This window comes from Coregonus lavaretus, assembly GCF_964263955.1.
Source record: "Coregonus lavaretus genome assembly, contig: HAP1_SCAFFOLD_4028, whole genome shotgun sequence".
Taxonomy (NCBI): domain Eukaryota; kingdom Metazoa; phylum Chordata; class Actinopteri; order Salmoniformes; family Salmonidae; genus Coregonus; species Coregonus lavaretus.
The window spans coordinates 37065-46682 of NW_028166712.1; positions in this window are offsets into that span (position 1 = coordinate 37065).

Consider the following 9618-nt stretch of genomic DNA (forward strand, 5'->3'; position numbering starts at 1 on the left):
TTGGTATGGGGAGGGACTAGGCTGGGTGAGAGGGGGATGTGAGGGTTGGTATGGGGAGGGACTAGGCTGGGTGAGAGGGGGATGTGAGGGTTGGTATGGGGAGGGACTAGGCTGCGTGAGAGGGGGATGTGAGGGTTGGTATGGGGAGGGACTAGGCTGGGTGAGAGGGGGATGTGAGGGTTGGTATGGGGAGGGACTAGGCTGGGTGAGAGGGGGATGTGAGGGTTGGTATGGGGAGGGACCAGGCTGGGTGAGAGGGGGGTGTGAGGGTTGGTATGGGGAGGGACTAGGCTGGGTGAGAGGGGGATGTGAGGGTTGGTATGGGGAGGGACTAGGCTGGGTGAGAGGGGGATGTGAGGGTTGGTATGGGGAGGGACTAGGCTGGGTGAGCGGGGGATGTGAGGGTTGGTATGGGGAGGGACTAGGCTGGGTGAGAGGGGGATGTGAGGGTTGGTATGGGGAGGGACTAGGCTGGGTGAGAGGGGGATGTGAGGGTTGGTATGGGGAGGGACTAGGCTGGGTGAGAGGGGGATGTGAGGGTTGGTATGGGGAGGGACCAGGCTGGGTGAGAGGGGGATGTGAGGGTTGGTATGGGGAGGGACTTGGCTGGGTGAGAGGGGGATGTGAGGGTTGGTATGGGGAGGGACTAGGCTGGGTGAGAGGGGGATGTGAGGGTTGGTATGGGGAGGGACTAGGCTGGGTGAGAGGGGGATGTGAGGGTTGGTATGGGGAGAGGGGGATGTGAGGGTTGGTATGGGGAGGGACTAGCCTGGGTGAGAGGGGGATGTGAGGGTTGGTATGGGGAGGGACTAGGCTGGGTGAGAGGGGGATGTGAGGGTTGGTATGGGGAGAGGGGGATGTGAGGGTTGGTATGGGGAGGGACTAGCCTGGGTGAGAGGGGGATGTGAGGGTTGGTATGAGGAGAGGCTGGGTGAGAGGGGGATGTGAGGGTTGGTATGGGGAGGGACTAGGCTGGGTGAGAGGGGGATGTGAGGGTTGGTATGGGGAGGGACTAGGCTGGGTGAGAGGGGGATGTGAGGGTTGGTATGGGGAGGGACCAGGCTGGGTGAGAGGGGGATGTGAGGGTTGGTATGGGGAGGGACTAGGCTGGGTGAGAGGGGGATGTGAGGGTTGGTATGGGGAGGGACTAGGCTGGGTGAGAGGGGGATGTGAGGGTTGGTATGGGGAGGGACCAGGCTGGGTGAGAGGGGGATGTGAGGGTTGGTATGGGGAGGGACTAGGCTGGGTGAGAGGAGGATGTGAGGGTTGGTATGGGGAGGGACTAGGCTGGGTGAGAGGGGGATGTGAGGGTTGGTATGGGGAGGGACTAGGCTGGGTGAGAGGGGGATGTGAGGGTTGGTATGGGGAGGGACCAGGCTGGGTGAGAGGGGGGTGTGAGGGTTGGTATGGGGAGGGACTAGGCTGGGTGAGAGGGGGATGTGAGGGTTGGTATGGGGAGGGACTAGGCTGGGTGAGAGGGGGATGTGAGGGTTGGTATGGGGAGGGACCAGGCTGGGTGAGAGGGGGATGTGAGGGTTGGTATGGGGAGGGACTAGGCTGGGTTGAGAGGAGGATGTGAGGGTTGGTATGGGGAGGGACTAGGCTGGGTGAGAGGGGGATGTGAGGGTTGGTATGGGGAGGGACTAGGCTGGGTGAGAGGGGGGTGTGAGGGTTGGTATGGGGAGGGACTAGGCTGGGTGAGAGGGGGATGTGAGGGTTGGTATGGGGAGGGACTAGGCTGGGTGAGAGGGGGATGTGAGGGTTGGTATGGGGAGGGACCAGGCTGGGTGAGAGGGGGATGTGAGGGTTGGTATGGGGAGGGACTAGGCTGGGTGAGAGGGGGATGTGAGGGTTGGTATGGGGAGGGACTAGGCTGGGTGAGAGGGTGCTGCAGCTCAGACCTCAGACCACAAAGAGGGAAACAACCTGCTGAGACAAACCAGTGTGGGAAAGTCCCCCAGTGCTCTGAAACCCCCTCTCACAGCTTAACCAATAGAGTAGCTTTTTAGTGATTTATCACTAGTTACTAGGAGAAAGCTTTGATTTCAAAAATACATTTGTTGCACAAGAGAAGGATAGGAAGACTCTAGTAGTACTACTAGAAAGGCTACTGAAAGCTGCTCTGATTAATTGGTAGTAGTAAAACAGTGACACACAACTGGAATTCCCTCAAGAATTTCCCTGTATTTAGCGCCATCCGTCATTCCTTCAATTCTGACCAGTTTCCCAGTCCCTGCCGATGGAAAACCATCCCCACAGCATGATGCTGCCACCACCATGCTTCACTGTGGGGATGGTGTTCTCGGGGTGATGAGAGGTGTTGGGTTTGCGCCAGACATAGCGTTTTCCTTGATGGCCAAATAGCTCAATTTTAGTCTCATCTGACCAGAGTACCTTCTTCCATATGTTTGGGGAGTCTCCCACATGCCTTTTGGCGAACACCAAACATGTTTGCTAATTTTTTTCTTTAAGCAATGGCTTTTTTCTGGCCACTCTTCTGTAAAGCCCAGCTCTGTGGCGTGTATGGCTTAAAGTGGTCCTATGGACAGATACTCCAATCTCTGCTGTGGAGCTTTGCAGCTCCTTCAGGGTTATCTTTGGTCTCTTTGTTGCCTCTCTGATTAATGCCCTCCTTGCCTGGTCCGTGAGTTTTGGTGGGCGGCTCTCTCTTGGCAGGTTTGTTGTGGTGCCATATTCTTTCCATTTTTAAATAATGGATTTAATGGTGCTCTGTGGGATGTTCAAAGTTTCTGATATTTTTTTATAACCCAACCATGATCTGTACTTCTCCACAACTTTGTCCCTGACCTGTTTGGAGAGCTCCTTGGTCTTCATGGTGCCGCTTGCTTGGTGGTGCCCCTTGCTTAGTGGTGTTGCAGACTCTGGGGCCTTTCAGGACAGGTGTATATATACTGAGATCATGTGACAGATCATGTGACACTTATATTGCACACAGGTGGACTTTAACTAATTATGTGACTTCTGAAGGTAATTGGTTGCCCCAGATCTTATTTAGGGGCTTCATAGCAAAGGGGGTGAATCCATATGCACGCACCACTTTTCCGTTATTTATTTTCTAGAATTTATTTGAAACAAGTAATTATTTTCATTCCACTTCACCAATTTGGACTATTTAGTGTATGTCCATTACATGAAATCCAAATAAAAATCCATTTAAATTACAGGTTGTAATGCAACAAAATAGGAAAAACCCCCAAGGGGGATGAATACTTTTGCAAGGCACTGTACCTTAATGTTTTATCTCTACTCTGTGTCATGGGACATTATTTTGTGGAAGTCCTCCGTGTCAAATACCTGGCAGAGAACCATGGAAATGTCACAATGGAGTGGCGTTTCCCTGCCAACAATGACATCTACTCTGATTCAGTGATCCACTGTTCCTACATTGACTCTAAATCACTAAAGGTGCTGTTTAGTCTGGTAAAAAGGTGTGGAGGATCCCCAACACATGGGTTACAGTGGCTGTGGGCAGCTAAGGCGGGAGGACCTGAGAGAGGGCCGCATTGAGCTTCACATCTCCAGTCTTGGAACCAGAGATTCCGGCAAGTACCAGTGTGCAGTGTTTATCAGTAAAGAGGGCGGCCATCAGACCTTCTCACTCACCGTGAGAGTACCTTACAGCAATATACAGACACATATCCGCCCATTTGACTTCTACAGCAGACCTGACGTGTTACACTGAGGGTTATCCTGCAGCCTCTGGGTCGTGGATGGAGGGTAACAGTCGTGATGTCACCCACAAGGCCACGGTGACGACCAGGACCACAGCCGGGGGTCTGATTTTACACCAGTAGCACTTTAAAAATAATAATAATAATATAATAATATGCCATTTAGCAGACGCTTTTATCCAAAGCGACTTACAGTCATGCGTGCATACATTTTTTGTGTATGGGTGGTCCCGGGGATCGAACCCACTACCTTGGCGTTACAAGCGCCGTGCTCTACCAGCTGAGCTACAGAGGACCACAGCCTCCCTCCATGACACCTACAGCTGCACTCTTGTTGAAGAGGGAGGAGCCACACAGTTCGCCATCTTTGACTTACCTGATGACTTACCCAAGGAACTAAAAAAACAACCAAAAAAACAGTAGTCATTGAAGCAGCAATCATTGGAGCAGCGGCAGTGGCAGCAGCAGTGGTAGTGGCAGTGGTGGCAGCTGTGTTGTGCTTGAAGTCTAGAACAACAATTCCAGATAACTCAGGCATTCCTTTAATGCCAATTCCCCATAAACAATCCACTGGTGGAGAAGACCGAACTTCAGTGTGTGAGATGTGGAGCAAGCAAGTCGTCCTCCTGTTTTCAAGAGTCAAGAGGGTTTTGTTATGTTTTCCCTACCACCACCCTCTCCCTTCCTCTCTCTGCCTGGTGGTGCCCCCGGTTCCATGGTCTCGATGGATTCAATCTTTTGAAACGTACATTACTGCGCTGGGCTTACAAGACGTGAGTGATGCTAGGCTAAAAGCACTGCTGCTACACTGCCTAGGCGCGTGTTCGGAACTCTCTGTTATGCTGAAAAATACAGTGATGCTGTGTCTCTCTTGGAAACACACTGCTCTACACCCCAAAGTGCCCTCCTCCGTCGGTTTCTGTTCAGATGAGCCACCAGCTAACCTGGTGAGTCTGCCAGTGGAGGCTGCTGAGGGGAGGACGGCTCATAATAATGGCTGGAACGGAACGAATGCAATGGCGTCAAACACCTGGAAACCATGGAAACCATATGTTTCCACTCCAGGCATTACCACGAGCCCGTCCTCCCCAATTAAGGTCCCACCAAACTCCTGTGGAGTCTGCACACCAGTATGTGGCAAATCTACGGGGCTTAGCTAACTCGTGTAAATTTGGGGCACTGCAGGACGAAATGGTACGTGACCAACTTATCGAGCTTACAAAAAAAACAAGAAAGTATGTGAAAGACGGTCACTCGAACCTGATGGTTTGTCACTGGAAAACGCACTCCAGATGGCTTTTCAAGCAGAGGCCGCAGAAGAATGTGCTGCAAAGCTTCCTCTCTCCAGCAACTCGCTCCCACCGATATGGACCACTACACTCTTAGAAGAAAGGGTTCCAAAGGGGTTCTTCGGCTGTCCCTATAGGAGAACCCTTTTTGGTTCCAGGTAGAACCCTTTTTGGTTCCAGGAGAACGATTTTAGGATCCATGTAGAGCCCTCTGTGGAAAGGGTTCTACCTGGAACCAAAAGGGTTCTACCTGGAACCAAAAAGGTTTCTTCAGAGAGAGAGTTAGTTCGTTCGGCTGCACTTCAAAGCGAGGAGAGCGTGCTACTTGCTTCCAAACTGCGGCTCCTCTGCCCAACAGCTCCAGAGCGCAAAACTGTCCCGCACGCGGCCAATCATGCATTTCCTATGACCGAAAAGAGCTTCTGGATATCAGAACATCACTAACCTCGATTTGGATGAAGATTTTCTACTTTAATGAGTCGGCGGCACAGGACATACTGCTCACTCCTGGACCAGGCCCTTAACCCCAACACAGAGACAGTGATCTAGAGGCCGACGTGTGGGTACCCTGAGGAAACTATGGGTACCCTGAGGAAACTATGGGTACCCTGAGGAAACTACGGGTACCCTGAGGAAACTATGGGTACCCTGATGAAACTATGGGTACCCTGATGAAACTGCGGGTACCCTGATGAAACTGCGGGTACCCTGATGAAACTACGGGTACCCTGAGGAAACTACGGGTACCCTGATGAAACTGCGGGTACCCTGATGAAACTACGGGTACCCTGATGAAACTGCGGGTACCCTGATGAAACTACCGCGGCGAGTAAATAATCTGCCTCTACCCTCTGTTCTATTGGCTGATGCACACATCACTGGAGAACAAACTGGACGAGTTCCGTTCCAGACTATTCTATCAACGTGACCTGAAGAATTGTAATACCCTATGTTTCTCAAAAACTTGGCTCAAAAACGTGTGTTTTTTTCTAGGCATCGGCAGGACAGAACGGCAGCGTCGGGTAAAGCTCAAGGGGGGTGGTGTGTGTCAGTTTGTTAACGCTGGTGCGCAATCTCTAATATTAAGGAAGTCTCAAGGTTTTGCTCGCCTGAGTTAGAATACGTCATGACACTATTTACCAAGATAGTATCTGTATTTTTTTGTAGCCGTCTATTTACCACCACAAAACCGATGCTGGCACTAAGAGCTAACAAGCTGTATAGGGCAAACAAGAAAATGCTCATCCAGAGGTGGCGCTCCTAGTGGCTGGTGATTTGAATGCAGGAAAACTGAAATCCGTCTTCCCTAATTTCTACCAGCATGTCACCTGAGGAACTACAGGCATTAGATCCCCTTTACTCCACACACAGAGATGCATATAGTCGTGGTCAAAAGTTTTGAGAATGACACAAGTATTGGTCTTCACAAAGTTTGCTGCTTCAGTGTTTTTAGATATTTTTGTCAGATGTTACTGTGGTATACTGAAGTATAAAGTGGCAAAGGCTTTACATTAAGTTTATGCAAAGAGTCAATATTTGCAGTGTTGACCCTTCTTTTTCAAGACCTCTGCAATCCACCCTGGCATGCTGTCAATTAACTTCTGGGCCACATCCTGACTGATGGCAGCCCATTCTTGCACAATCGATGCTTGGAGTTTGTCAGAATTTGTGGGTTTTTGTTTGTCCACCCGCCGCCTCTTGAGGATTTGACCACATGTTCTCAATGGGATTAAGGTCTGATGAGTTTCCTGGCCATGGACCCAAAAAGTCGATGTTTTGTTCCCCGAGCTTTACCCCAGTCCTCAGCAGTCCTATCCCTGTACCTTTTGCAGAATATCAGTCTGTCCCTGATGTTTTTCTTGGAGAGAAGTTGCTTCCTCGCTGCCCTTCCTGACACCAGGCCATCCTCCAAAAGTCTTCGCCTTACTGTGCGTGCAGACGCACTCACACCTGCCTGCTGCCATTCCTGAGCAATCTCTGCACTGGTGGTGCCCGATCCCGCAGCTGAATTAACTTTAGGAGACGGTCCTGGCGCTTGCTGGACTTTCTTGGGCGCCCTGAAGCCTTCTTCACAACAATTGAACCTCTCTCCTTGAAGTTCTTGATGATCCGATAAATGGTTGATTTAGGTGCAATCTTACTAGCAGCAATATCCTTGCCTGTGAAGCCCTTTTTGTGCAAAGCAATGATGATGGCATGTGTTTCCTTGCAGGTAACCATGGTTAACAGAGGAAGAACAATGATTTCAAGCACCACCCTCCTTTTAAAGCTTCCAGTCTGTTATTCTAACTCAATCAGCATGACAGAGTGATCTCCAGCCTTGTCCTCGTCAACACTCTCACCTGTGTTTACGAGAGAATCACTGACATGATGTCAGCTGGTCCTTTTGTGAAAGGGCTGAAATGCAGTGGAATTTCTTTTGGGGGGATTAAGTTCATTTTCATGGCAAAGAGGGACTTTTCAATTAATTGCAATTCATCTGATCACTCTTCATAACATTCTGGAGTATATGCAAATTGCCATCATAAAAACTAAGGCAGCAGACTTAATATTTGTGTCATTCTCAACCAGAAGACATGGATTACAGGCAACATTCTAAAGGATAGAGCTGCCATTTGCAAGGAGCGGGACACTAAACCGGACGCTTATAAGAAATCCTGCTATGTCCTCCGACGAACCATCAAACAGACAAAGCGTCAATACAGGACTAAGACCGAATCCTACGACACCGCTCTGATGCTCGTCGGATGTGGCAGGGCTTGCTAACTATCATGGATTACAAAGGAAACCCAGCTGCGAGCTGCCCAGTGACTGAAGCCTACCAGACGAGCTAAATGCCTTCTATGCTCGCTTCAAGGCAAGCAACACTAAACCATGCGTGAGAGCACCAGCTGTTCTGGACGACTGTGTGATCACGCTCGCCGTAGCCAACGTGAGTAAGACATTTAAACAGGTTAACATTTACAAGGCCGCGGGGCCAGACGGATTACCAGGACGCATACTCAGAGCATGCACTGACCAGCTGGCAAGTGTCTTCACTGACATTTTCAACCTTTACCTGGCCCAGTCTCTAATACCTACATGCTATGAATAGCTGGTCATGGCTCACATCAACACCATCATCACAGACACCCTGGACCCACTCCAATTCGCATATACCCCAACAGATCCACAAATGACGCAATCTCTATTGCACCTTTCTCACTTGGACAAAAGGAACACCTACGTGAGAATTCTGTTAATTGACTACAGCTCAGCGTTCAACACCATAGTGCCCTCCAAGCTCATTACTAAGCTAAGGACCCTGGGACTGAACACCTCCCTCTGCAACTAGATCCTGAACTTCCTGACGGGACGCCGCCAGGTAATGAGGGTAGTTAACAACATATCTGCCACGCTGACCCTCAACATGGGGGCCCCTCAGGGGTGCCTGCTTAGTCCCCTCCTGTACTCCCTGTTCACCACGACTGCGTGGCCAGGCACGACTACAACACCATCATTAAGTTTGCCGATGACACGGCGGTGATAGACCTGATCACCAATGACGATAGGACAGCCTAGAGGGAGGTCAGAGACCTGGCAGTGTGGTGCCAGGACAACAACCTCTCCCTAAATTTCAGCAAGATAAAGGAGCTGATCGTGGACTACAGGAAATGGAGGGCCGAGCACGGCCCCTATTCACATTGATAGGGCTGTAGTGTAGCGGGTCGAGAGCTTCAAGTTCCTCTGTGTCCACATCAGTAAGGATCTATCATGGTCCAAACACACCAACACAGTTGTGAAGAGGGCATGACAATGCCTCTTCCCCTTGAGGAGGCTGAAAAGATTTGGCATGGGCCCTCAGATCCTCAAAACATTCTACAGCTGCACCATTGAGAGCATCACCGCTTGGTATGGCAACTGCTTGGCATCCGACCGCAACGTGATACAGAGGGTAGTGTGGACGGCCCAGTACAACACTGGGGCCAAACTCCCTGCCATCCAGGACATCTATACCAGACGGTGTCAGAGGAAGGCCCAAATCAATTGTCAAAGACTCCACCCAAGTCCGCCACCCAAGTCATAGACTGTTCTCTCTGCTACTGCATGACAAGCGGTACCGATGCACCAAGTCTGGAACCAACAGGACCCTGAACAGCTTCTACCCCCAAGCCGTAAGACTGCTAAATAGTTAGTTAAATAGTTAACCAAATAGCTACCCGGACCATCTGCATTGACCCTTTTTGCACATCGACTCGTACGGGTACCCCTTGTTATTTCTATTTTCTGTCTCTCTGCATTGTTGGGAATGGCCCATCAGTAAGCATTTCACTGTTAGTCCACACCTGTTGTTTACCAAGAATGTGACGAATAACATTGTATTTTAAGTCAGTGCTGTGACTGGAAGACATGTTGGCCTCCCCACACACTGTCCGATGCCATACGCAGAACACCAGTAGTTCTGACAACTGGGTTGTTTGTATACGTTTTAATGAGTAGGGCCTTAAAACTTGGAGCGCAAGCTGTGGAGTGAAAAATCCTGACCTAAATAACAGCGAGAAATAGCTGCAAGCTCATTTGCAATATGTTCCTTGAACCGGCTAGACCATCAATACTGCAGCACTTCTCTGGCTGTGTCCCAAATGACACCCTATTCC